A 12,809-nucleotide genomic window follows, 5' to 3' on the forward strand; every position below is an offset into this window, starting at 1 on the left:
GTTTGACCCCCTTAGGAAAGTGCTATCATCATGAAACGTTCAGATCACTTACAACTCAATAGATTCTACCTTCCTGTAACGTTTCAGCCTGATTGGACCTTGTTTTGACACAAATGAACCCAGAATGATGTGAAATTGTGCTTCGTGCAACATAATTCTGGGTGCCATTTAAAAACTATAAGTGCTAATGACTCCATTCCTTTTAGTGGTAATGGGGGCTGTTATTTGGAGTACTCCAAAACAAACCTGACCTCTCTAGGATATTCAGAAGCCAAGTTATAAGCCCACAAAGGTGTAACTGGACTACTTCTTTAAAGTGACATCAGGCCCGGTGACCTTTGGGACATGGTTTGACCCCCTATAGGAATGTGCGATCATCATGAAACGTTCAGATCACTTACAACTCAATAGATTCTACCTTCTTGTAACGTTTCAGCCTGATTGGACCTTGTTTTCACACAAATGGACCCAGAATGATGTGAAATTGTGCTCCGTGCAACATAATTCTGGGTGCCATTTACAAACCATAAGTGCTAATGACTCCATTCCTTTTTGTGGTTGTAGGGGCTGTTGATTGGAGTACACTAAAACAAACCTGATCTCTCTAGGAAATTCAGAAGCCAAGTTATAAGCCCACAAATGTGTAACTGGACTACTTCTTTAAAGTGACACCAGATCCGGTGACATTTGGGACATGGTTTGACCCCCTTAGGAAAGTGCTACCATCATGAAACGTTCAGATCACTTACAACTCAACAGATTCTACCTTCCTGTAACGTTTCAGCCTGATTGGACCTTGTTGTCACACAAATGGACCCAGATTGATGTGAAATTGTGCTTCGTGCAACATAATTCTGGGTGCCATTTAAAAACCATAAGTGCTAATGACTCCATTCCTTTTAGTGGTAATGGGGGCTGTTAATTGGAGTACTCTAAAATAAACGTGACCTCTCTAGGATATTCAGAAGCCAAGTTATAAGCCCACAAAGGTGTAACTGGACTACTTCTTTAAAGTGACACCAGGCCCGGTGACCTTTGGGACATGGTTTGACCCCCTATAGGAATGTGCGATCATCATGAAATGTTCAGATCACTTACAACTCAATAGATTCTACCTTCTTGTAACGTTTCAGCCTGATTGGACCTTAATTTCACACAAATGGACCCAGAATTATGTGAAATTATGCTTCGTGCAACATAATTCTGGGTGCCATTTAAAAACCATAAGTGCTAATGACTCCATTCCTTTTTGAGGTTGTAGGGGCTGTTGATTGGAGTACACTAAAACAAACCTGATCTCTCTAGGACATTCATAAACAAAGTTATAAGCCCTCAAAGGTGTAATTGGACTACTTCTTTAAAGTGACACCAGGCCCGGTGACCTTTGGGACATGGTTTGACCCCCTATAGGAATGTGGGATCATCATGAAATGTTCAGATCACTTACAACTCAATAGATTCTACCTTCTTGTAACGTTTCAGCCTGATTGGACCTTGTTTTCACACAAATGGACCCAGAATGATGTGAAATTGTGCTTCGTGCAACATAATTCTGGGTGCCATTTACAAACCATAATTGTAGGGGCTGTTGATTGGAGTACACTAAAACAAACCTGACCTCTCTAGGACATTCAGAAGCCAAGTTATAAGCCCACAAAGTTGTAACTGGACTACTTCTTTAAATTGACACCAGATCCGGTGACCTTTGGGACATGGTTTGACCCCTTATAGGAATGTGAGATCATCATGAAACATTCAGATCACTTACAACTCAATAGATTCTATCTTCTTGTAACGTTTCAGCCTGATTGGACCTTGTTTTCACACAAATGAACACAGAATTATGTGAAATTGTGCTTCGTGCAACATAATTCTGGGTGACATTTACAAACCATAAGTGCTAATGACTCCATTATTTTTTATGGTTGTAGGGGCTGTTGATTGGAGTACACTAAAACAAACCTGATCTCTCTAGGACATTCAGAAGCCAAGTTATAAGCCCACAAATGTGTAACTGGACTACTTTAAAGTGACACCAGGCCTTGTGACCTTTGGGACATGGTTTTACCCCCTATAGGAATGTGCGATCATCATGAAACGTTCAGATCACTTACAACTCAATAGATTCTACCTTCTTGTAAAGTTTCAGCCTGATTGGATCTTGTTTTCACACAAATGGACCCAGAATGATGTGAAATTGTGCTTCGTGCAAAATAATTCTGGGTGCCATTTACAAACCATAAGTGCTAATGACTCCATTCCTTTTTGTGGTTGTAGGGGCTGTTGATTGGAGTACACTAAAACAAACCTGACCTCTCTAGGACATTCAGAAGCCAAGTTATAAGCCCACAAATGTATAACTGGACTACTTCTTTAAAGTGACACCAGGCCCAGTGACCTTTGGGACATGGTTTGACCCCCTATAGGAATGTGCGATCATCATGAAACATTCAGATCACTTACAACTCAATAGATTCTACCTTCTTGTAACGTTTCAGCCTGATTGGACCTTGTTTTCACACAAATGGACTCAGAATGATGTGAAATTGTGCTTCGTGCAACATAATTCTGGGTGCCATTTAAAAACCATAAGTGCTAATGACTCCATTCCTTTTAGTGGTAATGGGGGCTGTTAATTGGAGTACTCTAAAACAAACCTGACCTCTCTAGGATATTCAGAAGCCAAACTATAAGCCCACAAAGGTGTAACTGGACTACTTCTTTAAAGTGACACCAGGCCCGGTGACCTTTGGGACATGGTTTGACCCCCTATAGGAATGTGCGATCATCATGAAACGTTCAGATCACTTACAACTCAATAGATTCTACCTTCTTGTAACGTTTCAGCCTGATTGGACCTTGTTTTCACACAAATGGACCCTGAATGATGTGAAATTGTGCTTCGTGCAACATAATTCTGGGTGCCATTTACAAACCATAAGTGCTAATGACTCCATTCCTTTTTGTGGTTGTAGGGGCTGTTGATAGGAGTACACTAAAACAAACCTGATCTCTCTAGGAAATTCAGAAGCCATGTTATAAGCCCACAAATGTGTAACTGGACTACTTCTTTAAATTGACACCAGATCCGGTGACATTTGGGACATGGTTTGACCCCCTTAGGAAAGTGCTACCATCATGACACGTTCAGTTCACTTACAACTCAACAGATTCTACCTTCCTGTAACGTTTCAGCCTGATTGGACCTTGTTTTCACACAAATGAACCCAGAATGATGTGAAATTGTGCTTTGTGCAACATAATTCTGGGTGCCATTTAAAATCCATAGGTGCTAATGACTCCATTCCTTTTTCGGGTAATGGGGGCTGTTAATTGGAGTTCTCTATAACAAACCTGACCTCTCTAGGATACTCAGAAGCCAAGTTATAAGCCCACAAAGGTGTAACTGGACTACTTCTTTAAAGTGACACCAGGCCCGGTGACCTTTGGGACATGGTTTGGCCCCCTATAGGAATGTGCGATCATCATGAAACGTTCAGATCACTTACAACTCAATAGATTCTACCTTCCTGTAACGTTTCAGCCTGATTGGACCTTGTTTTCACACAAATGAACCCAGAATGATGTGAAATTGTGCTTCGTGCAACATAATTCTGGGTGCCATTTACAAACCATAAGTGCTAATGACTCCATTCCTTTTTGTTGTTGTAGGGGCTGTTGGTTGGAGTACATTAAAACAAACCTGATCTCTCTAGGACATTCAGAAGCCAAGTTATAAGCCCACAAATGTGTAACTGGACTACTTCTTTAAATTGACACCAGATCCGGTGACCTTTGGGACATGGTTTGACCCCCTTAGGAAAGTGCTATCATCATGAAACATTCAGATCACTTACAACTCAATAGATTCTACCTTCTTGTAACTTTTCAGCCTGATTGGACCTTGTTTTCACACAAATGGACCCAGAATGATGTGAAATTGTGCTTCGTGCAACATAATTCTGGGTGCCATTTAAAAACCATAAGTGCTAATGACTCCATTCCTTTTTGAGGTTGTAGGAGCTGTTGATTGGAGTACACTAAAACAAACCTGATCTCTCTAGGACATTCAGAAACCAGGTTACAAGACCTCAAAGGTGTAATTGGACTACTTCTTAAAAGTGACACCAGGCCCGGTGACCTTTGGGACATGGTTTGACCCCCTATAGGAATGTGCGATCATCTTGAAACGTTCAGATCACTTACAACTCAATAGATTCTACCTTCTTGTAACGTTTCAGCCTTATTGGACCTTGTTTTCACACAAATGGACCCAGAGTGATGTGAAATTGTGCTTCGTGCAACATAATTCTGGGTGCCATTTACAAACCATAAGTGCTAATGACTCCATTCCTTTTTGTGGTTGTAGGGGCTGTTGATTGGAGTATACTAAAACAAACCTAATCTCTCTAGGACATTCAGAAGCCAAGTTATAAGCCCACAAATGTGTAACTGGACTACTTCTTTAAATTGACACCAGATCCGGTGACCTTTGGGACATGGTTTGACCCCCTTAGGAAAGTGCTATCATCATGAAACGTTCAGATCACTTACAACTCAATAGATTCTACCTTCCTGTAATGTTTCAGCCTGATTGGACCTTGTTTTCACACAAATGAACCCAGAATGATGTGAAATTGTGCTTCGTGCAACATAATTCTGGGTGCCATTTAAAAACCATAAGTGCTAATGACTCCATTCCTTTTAGTGGTAATGGGGGCTGTTAATTGGAGTACTCTAAAACAAACCTGATCTCTCTAGGAAATTCAGAAGCCAAGTTATAAGCCCACAAATGTGTAACTGGACTACTTCTTTAAAGTGACACCAGATCCGGTGACATTTGGGACATGGTTTGACCCCCTTAGGAAAGTGCTACCATCATGAAACGTTCAGATCACTTACAACTCAACAGATTCTACCTTCCTGTAACGTTTCAGCCTGATTGGACCTTGTTGTCACACAAATGGACCCAGAATGATGTGAAATTGTGCTTCGTGCAACATAATTCTGGGTGCCATTTAAAAACCATAAGTGCTAATGACTCCATTCCTTTTAGTGGTAATGGGGGCTGTTAATTGGAGTACTCTAAAATAAACGTGACCTCTCTAGGATATTCAGAAGCCAAGTTATAAGCCCACAAAGGTGTAACTGGACTACTTCTTTAAAGTGACACCAGGCCCGGTGGCCTTTGGGACATGTTTTGACCCCCTATAAGAATGTGCGATCATCATGAAACGTTCAGATCACTTATAACTCAATAGATTCTACCTTCTTGTAACGTTTCAGCCTGATTGGACCTTGTTTTCACACAAATGGACCCAGAATGATGTGAAATTGTGCTTCGTGCAACATAATTCTGGGTGCCATTTACAAACCATAATTGTAGGGGCTGTTGATTGGAGTACACTAAAACAAACCTGACCTCTCTAGGACATTCAGAAGCCAAGTTATAAGCCCACAAAGGTGTAACTGGACTACTTCTTTAAATTGACACCAGATCCGGTGACCTTTGGGACATGGTTTGACCCCTTATAGGAATGTGAGATCATCATGAAACATTCAGATCACTTACAACTCAATAGATTCTATCTTCTTGTAACGTTTCAGCCTGATTGGACCTTGTTTTCACACAAATGAACACAGAATTATGTGAAATTGTGCTTCGTGCAACATAATTCTGGGTGACATTTACAAACCATAAGTGCTAATGACTCCATTATTTTTTATGGTTGTAGGGGCTGTTGATTGGAGTACACTAAAACAAACCTGATCTCTCTAGGACATTCAGAAGCCAAGTTATAAGCCCACAAATGTGTAACTGGACTACTTTAAAGTGACACCAGGCCTTGTGACCTTTGGGACATGGTTTTACCCCCTATAGGAATGTGCGATCATCATGAAACGTTCAGATCACTTACAACTCAATAGATTCTACCTTCTTGTAAAGTTTCAGCCTGATTGGATCTTGTTTTCACACAAATGGACCCAGAATGATGTGAAATTGTGCTTCGTGCAAAATAATTCTGGGTGCCATTTACAAACCATAAGTGCTAATGACTCCATTCCTTTTTGTGGTTGTAGGGGCTGTTGACTGGAGTACACTAAAACAAACCTGACCTCTCTAGGACATTCAGAAGCCAAGTTATAAGCCCACAAATGTATAACTGGACTACTTCTTTAAAGTGACACCAGGCCCAGTGACCTTTGGGACATGGTTTGACCCCCTATAGGAATGTGCGATCATCATGAAACATTCAGATCACTTACAACTCAATAGATTCTACCTTCTTGTAACGTTTCAGCCTGATTGGACCTTGTTTTCACACAAATGGACTCAGAATGATGTGAAATTGTGCTTCGTGCAACATAATTCTGGGTGCCATTTAAAAACCATAAGTGCTAATGACTCCATTCCTTTTAGTGGTAATGGGGGCTGTTAATTGGAGTACTCTAAAACAAACCTGACCTCTCTAGAATATTCAGAAGCCAAACTATAAGCCCACAAAGGTGTAACTGGACTACTTCTTTAAAGTGACACCAGGCCCGGTGACCTTTGGGACATGGTTTGACCCCCTATAGGAATGTGCGATCATCATGAAACGTTCAGATCACTTACAACTCAATAGATTCTACCTTCTTGTAACGTTTCAGCCTGATTGGACCTTGTTTTCACACAAATGGACCCAGAATGATGTGAAATTGTGCTTCGTGCAACATAATTCTGGGTGCCATTTACAAACCATAAGTGCTAATGACTCCATTCCTTTTTGTGGTTGTAGGGGCTGTTGATTGGAGTACACTAAAACAAACCTGATCTCTCTAGGAAATTCAGAAGCCATGTTATAAGCCCACAAATGTGTAACTGGACTACTTCTTTAAAGTGACACCAGGCCCTGTGACCTTTGGGACATGGTTTGACCCCCTTAGGAAGGTGCTATCATCATGAAAAGTTCAGATCACTTACAACTCAATAGATTCTACCTTCCTGTAACATTTCAGCCTGATTGTACCTTGTTTTCACACAAATGACCCAGAATGATGTGAAATTGTGCTTCGTGCAACATAATTCTGGGTGCCATTTACAAACCATAAGTGCTAATGACTCCATTCCTTTTTGTGGTTGTAGGGGCTGTTGATTGGAGTATACTAAAACAAACCTGATCTCTCTAGGACATTCAGAAGCCAAGTTATAAGCCCACAAATGTGTAACTGGACTACTTCTTTAAATTGACACCAGATCCGGTGACCTTTGGGACATGGTTTGACCCCCTTAGGAAAGTGCTATCATCATGAAACGTTTAGATCACTTACAACTCAATAGATTTTACCTTCTTGTAACGTTTCAGCCTGATTGGACCTTGTTTTCACACAAATGGACCCAGAATGATGTGAAATTGTGCTTCGTGCAACATAATTCTGGGTGCCATTTAAAAACCATAAGTGCTAATGACTCCATTCCTTTTTGAGGTTGTAGGAGCTGTTGATTGGAGTACACTAAAACAAACCTGATCTCTCTAGGACATTCAGAAACCAAGTTACAAGACCTCAAAGGTGTAATTGGACTACTTCTTAAAAGTGACACCAGGCCCGGTGACCTTTGGGACATGGTTTGACCCCCTATAGGAATGTGCGATCATCTTGAAACGTTCAGATCACTTACAACTCAATAGATTCTACCTTCTTGTAACGTTTCAGCCTGATTGGACCTTGTTTTCACACAAATGGACCCAGAGTGATGTGAAATTGTGCTTCGTGCAACATAATTCTGGGTGCCATTTACAAACCATAAGTGCTAATGACTCCATTCCTTTTTGTGGTTGTAGGGGCTGTTGATTGGAGTATACTAAAACAAACCTAATCTCTCTAGGACATTCAGAAGCCAAGTTATAAGCCCACAAATGTGTAACTGGACTACTTCTTTAAATTGACACCAGATCCGGTGACCTTTGGGACATGGTTTGACCCCCTTAGGAAAGTGCTATCATCATGAAACGTTCAGATCACTTACAACTCAATAGATTCTACCTTCCTGTAATGTTTCAGCCTGATTGGACCTTGTTTTCACACAAATGAACCCAGAATGATGTGAAATTGTGCTTCGTGCAACATAATTCTGGGTGCCATTTAAAAACCATAAGTGCTAATGACTCCATTCCTTTTAGTGGTAATGGGGGCTGTTAATTGGAGTACTCTAAAACAAACCTGACCTCTCTAGGATATTTAGAAGCCAAGTTATAAGCCCACAAAGGTGTAACTGGACGACTTCTTAAAAGTGACACCAGGCCCGGTGACCTTTGGGACATGGTTTGACCCCCTATAGGAATGTGCGATCATCATGAAACGTTCAGATCACTTACAACTCAATAGATTCTACCTTCTTGTAACGTTTCAGCCTGATTGGACCTTGTTTTCACACAAATGGACCCAGAATGATGTGAAATTGTGCTTCGTGCAACATAATTCTGGGTGCCATTTACAAACCATAAGTGCTAATGACTCCATTCCTTTTTGTGGTCGTAGGGGCTGTTGATTGGAGTACACTAAAACAAACCTGATCTCTCTAGGAAATTCAGAAGCCAAGTTATAAGCCCACAAATGTGTAACTGGACTACTTCTTTAAATTGACACCAGATCCGGTGACATTTGGGACATGGTTTTACCCCCTTAGGAAAGTGCTACCATCATGAAACGTTCAGATCACTTACAACTCAACAGATTCTACCTTCCTGTAACGTTTCAGCCTGATTGGACCTTGTTTTCACACAAATGAACCCAGAATGATGTGAAATAGTGCTTCGTGCAACATAATTCTGGGTGCCATTTAAAATCCATAGGTGCTAATGACTCCATTCCTTTTTCGGGTAATGGGGACTGTTGATTGGAGTACACTAAACCAAACCTGACCTCTCTAGGACATTCAGAAGCCAAGTTATAAGCCCACAAAGGTGTAACTGGACTACTTCTTTAAAGTGACACCAGGCCCGGTGACCTTTGGGACATGGTTTGACCCCCCATAGGAATGTGTGATCATCATGAAACGTTCAGATCACTTAAAACTCAATAGATTCTACCTTCTTGTAACGTTTCAGCCTGATTGGACCTTGTTTTCACACAAATGGACCCAGAATGATGTGAAATTGTGCTTCGTGCAACATAATTCTGGGTGCCATTTACAAACCATAAGTGCTAATGACTCCATTCCTTTTTTTGGTTGTAGGGGCTGTTGGTTGGAGTACATTAAAACAAACCTGATCTCTCCAGGACATTCAGAAGCCAAATTATAAGCCCACAAATGTGTAACTGGACTACTTCTTTAAATTGACACCAGATCCGGTGACCTTCGGGACATGGTTTGACCCCCTTAGGAAAGTGCTATCATCATGAAACGTTCAGATCACTTACAACTCAATAGATTCTACCTTCCTGTAACGTTTCAGCCTGATTGGACCTTGTTTTCACACAAATGAACCCAGAATGATGTGAAATTGTGCTTCGTGCAACATAATTCTGGGTGCCATTTAAAAACCATAAGTGCTAATGACTCCATTCCTTTTTGAGGTTGTAGGGGCTGTTGATTGGAGTACATTAAATCAAACCTGATCTCTCTAGGACATTCAGAAGCCAAGTTATAAGCCCACAAATGTGTAACTGGACTACTTCTTTAAATTGACACCAGATCCGGTGACCTTTGGGACATGGTTTGACCCCCTTAGGAAAGTGCGATCATCTTGAAACGTTCAGATCACTTACAACTCAATATATTCTACATTCTTGTAATGTTTCAGCCTGATTGGACCTTGTTTTCACACAAATGGACCCAGAATGATGTGAAATTGTGCTTCGTGCAACATAATTCTGGGTGCCATTTAAAAACCATAAGTGCTAATGACTCCATTCCTTTTAGTGGTAATGGGGGCTGTTAATTGGAGTACTCTAAAACAAACCTGACCTCTCTAGGATATTTAGAAGCCAAGTTATAAGCCCACAAAGGTGTAACTGGACGACTTCTTAAAAGTGACACCAGGCCCGGTGACCTTTGGGACATGGTTTGACCCCCTATAGGAATGTGCGATCATCATGAAACGTTCAGATCACTTACAACTCAATAGATTCTGCCTTCTTGTAACGTTTCAGCCTGATTGGACCTTGTTTTCACACAAATGGACCCAGAATGATGTGAAATTGTGCTTCGTGCAACATAATTCTGGGTGCCATTTACAAACCATAAGTGCTAATGACTCCATTCCTTTTTGTGGTCGTAGGGGCTGTTGATTGGAGTACACTAAAACAAACCTGATCTCTCTAGGAAATTCAGAAGCCAAGTTATAAGCCCACAAATGTGTAACTGGACTACTTCTTTAAATTGACACCAGATCCGGTGACATTTGGGACATGGTTTTACCCCCTTAGGAAAGTGCTACCATCATGAAACGTTCAGATCACTTACAACTCAACAGATTCTACCTTCCTGTAACGTTTCAGCCTGATTGGACCTTGTTTTCACACAAATGAACCCAGAATGATGTGAAATAGTGCTTCGTGCAACATAATTCTGGGTGCCATTTAAAATCCATAGGTGCTAATGACTCCATTCCTTTTTCGGGTAATGGGGACTGTTGATTGGAGTACACTAAACCAAACCTGACCTCTCTAGGACATTCAGAAGCCAAGTTATAAGCCCACAAAGGTGTAACTGGACTACTTCTTTAAAGTGACACCAGGCCCGGTGACCTTTGGGACATGGTTTTACCCCCTATAGGAATGTGCGATCATCTTGAAACGTTCAGATTACTTACAACTCAATAGATTCTACCTTCTTGTAACGTTTCAGCCTTATTGGACCTTGTTTTCACACAAATGGACCCAGAATGATGTGAAATTGTGCTTCGTGCAACATAATTCTGGGTGCCATTTAAAAACCATAAGTGCTAATGACTCCATTCCTTTTTGTGGTTGTAGGGGCTGTTGATTGGAGTATACTAAAACAAACCTGATCTCTCTAGGACATTCAGAAGCCAAGTTATAAGCCCACAAATGTGTAACTGGACTACTTCTTTAAATTGACACCAGATCCGGTGACCTTTGGGACATGGTTTGACCCCCTTAGGAAAGTGCTATCATCATGAAACGTTTAGATCACTTACAACTCAATAGATTCTACCTTCTTGTAACGTTTCAGCCTGATTGGACCTTGTTTTCACACAAATGGACCCAGAATGATGTGAAATTGTGCTTCGTGCAACATAATTCTGGGTGCCATTTAAAAACCATAAGTGCTAATGACTCCATTCCTTTTTGAGGTTGTAGGGGCTGTTGATTGGAGTACACTAAAACAAACATGATCTCTCTAGGACATTCATAAACAAAGTTATAAGCCCTCAAAGGTGTAATTGGACTACTTCTTTAAAGTGACACCAGGCCCGGTGACCTTTGGGACATGGTTTGACCCCCTATAGGAATGTGCGATCATCATGAAATGTTCAGATCACTTACAACTCAATAGATTCTACCTTCTTGTAACGTTTCAGCCTGATTGGACCTTGTTTTCACACAAATGGACCCAGAATTATGTGAAATTATGCTTCGTGCAACATAATTCTGGGTGCCATTTAAAAACCATAAGTGCTAATGACTCCATTCCTTTTTGAGGTTGTAGGGGCTGTTGATTGGAGTACACTAAAACAAACCTGATCTCTCTAGGACATTCATAAACAAAGTTATAAGCCCTCAAAGGTGTAATTGGACTACTTCTTTAAAGTGACACCAGGCCCGGTGACCTTTGGGACATGGTTTGACCCCCTATAGGAATGTGCGATCATCATGAAATGTTCAGATCTCTTACAACTCAATAGATTCTACCTTCTTGTAACGTTTCAGCCTGATTGGACCTTGTTTTCACACAAATGGACCCAGAATTATGTGAAATTGTGCTTCGTGCAACATAATTCTGGGTGCCATTTACAAACCATAAGTGCTAATGACTCCATTCCTTTTTGTGGTTGTAGGGGCTGTTGGTGTGAGTACATTAAAACAAATCTGATCTCTCTAGGACATTCAGAAGCCAAGTTATAAGCCCACAAATGTGTAACTGGACTACTTCTTTAAATTGACACCAGATCCGGTGACCTTTGGGACATGGTTTGACCCCCTTAGGAAAGTGCTATCATCATGAAACGTTCAGATCACTTACAACTCAATAGATTCTACCTTCCTGTAACGTTTCAGCCTGATTGGACCTTGTTTTCACACAAATGTACCCAGAATGATGTGAAATTGTGCTTCGTGCAACATAATTCTGGGTGCCATTTAAAAACCATAAGTGCTAATGACTCCATTCCTTTTTGTGGTTGTAGGGGCTGTTGATTGGAGTATACTAAAACAAACCTGATCTCTCTAGGACATTCAGAAGCCAAGTTATAAGCTCACAAATGTGTAACTGGACTACTTCTTTAAATTAACACCAGATCCGGTGACCTTTGGGACATGGTTTGACCCCCTTAGGAATGTGCGATCATCTTGAAACGTTCAGATCACTTACAACTCAATAGATTCTACCTTCTTGTAACGTTTCAGCCTGATTGGACCTTGTTTTCACACAAATGGACCCAGAATGATGTGAAATTGTGCTTCATGCAACATAATTCTGGGTGCCATTTAAAAGCCATAAGTGCTAATGACTCCATTCCTTTTAGTGGTAATGGGGGCTGCTAATTGGAGTACTCTAAAACAAACCTGACCTCTCTAGGATATTCAGAAGCCAAGTTATAAGTCCGCAAAGGTGTTAACTGGACTACTTCTTTAAAGTGACA

This window comes from Nothobranchius furzeri, chromosome 16, assembly GCF_043380555.1.
Source record: "Nothobranchius furzeri strain GRZ-AD chromosome 16, NfurGRZ-RIMD1, whole genome shotgun sequence".
NCBI lineage: Eukaryota > Metazoa > Chordata > Actinopteri > Cyprinodontiformes > Nothobranchiidae > Nothobranchius > Nothobranchius furzeri.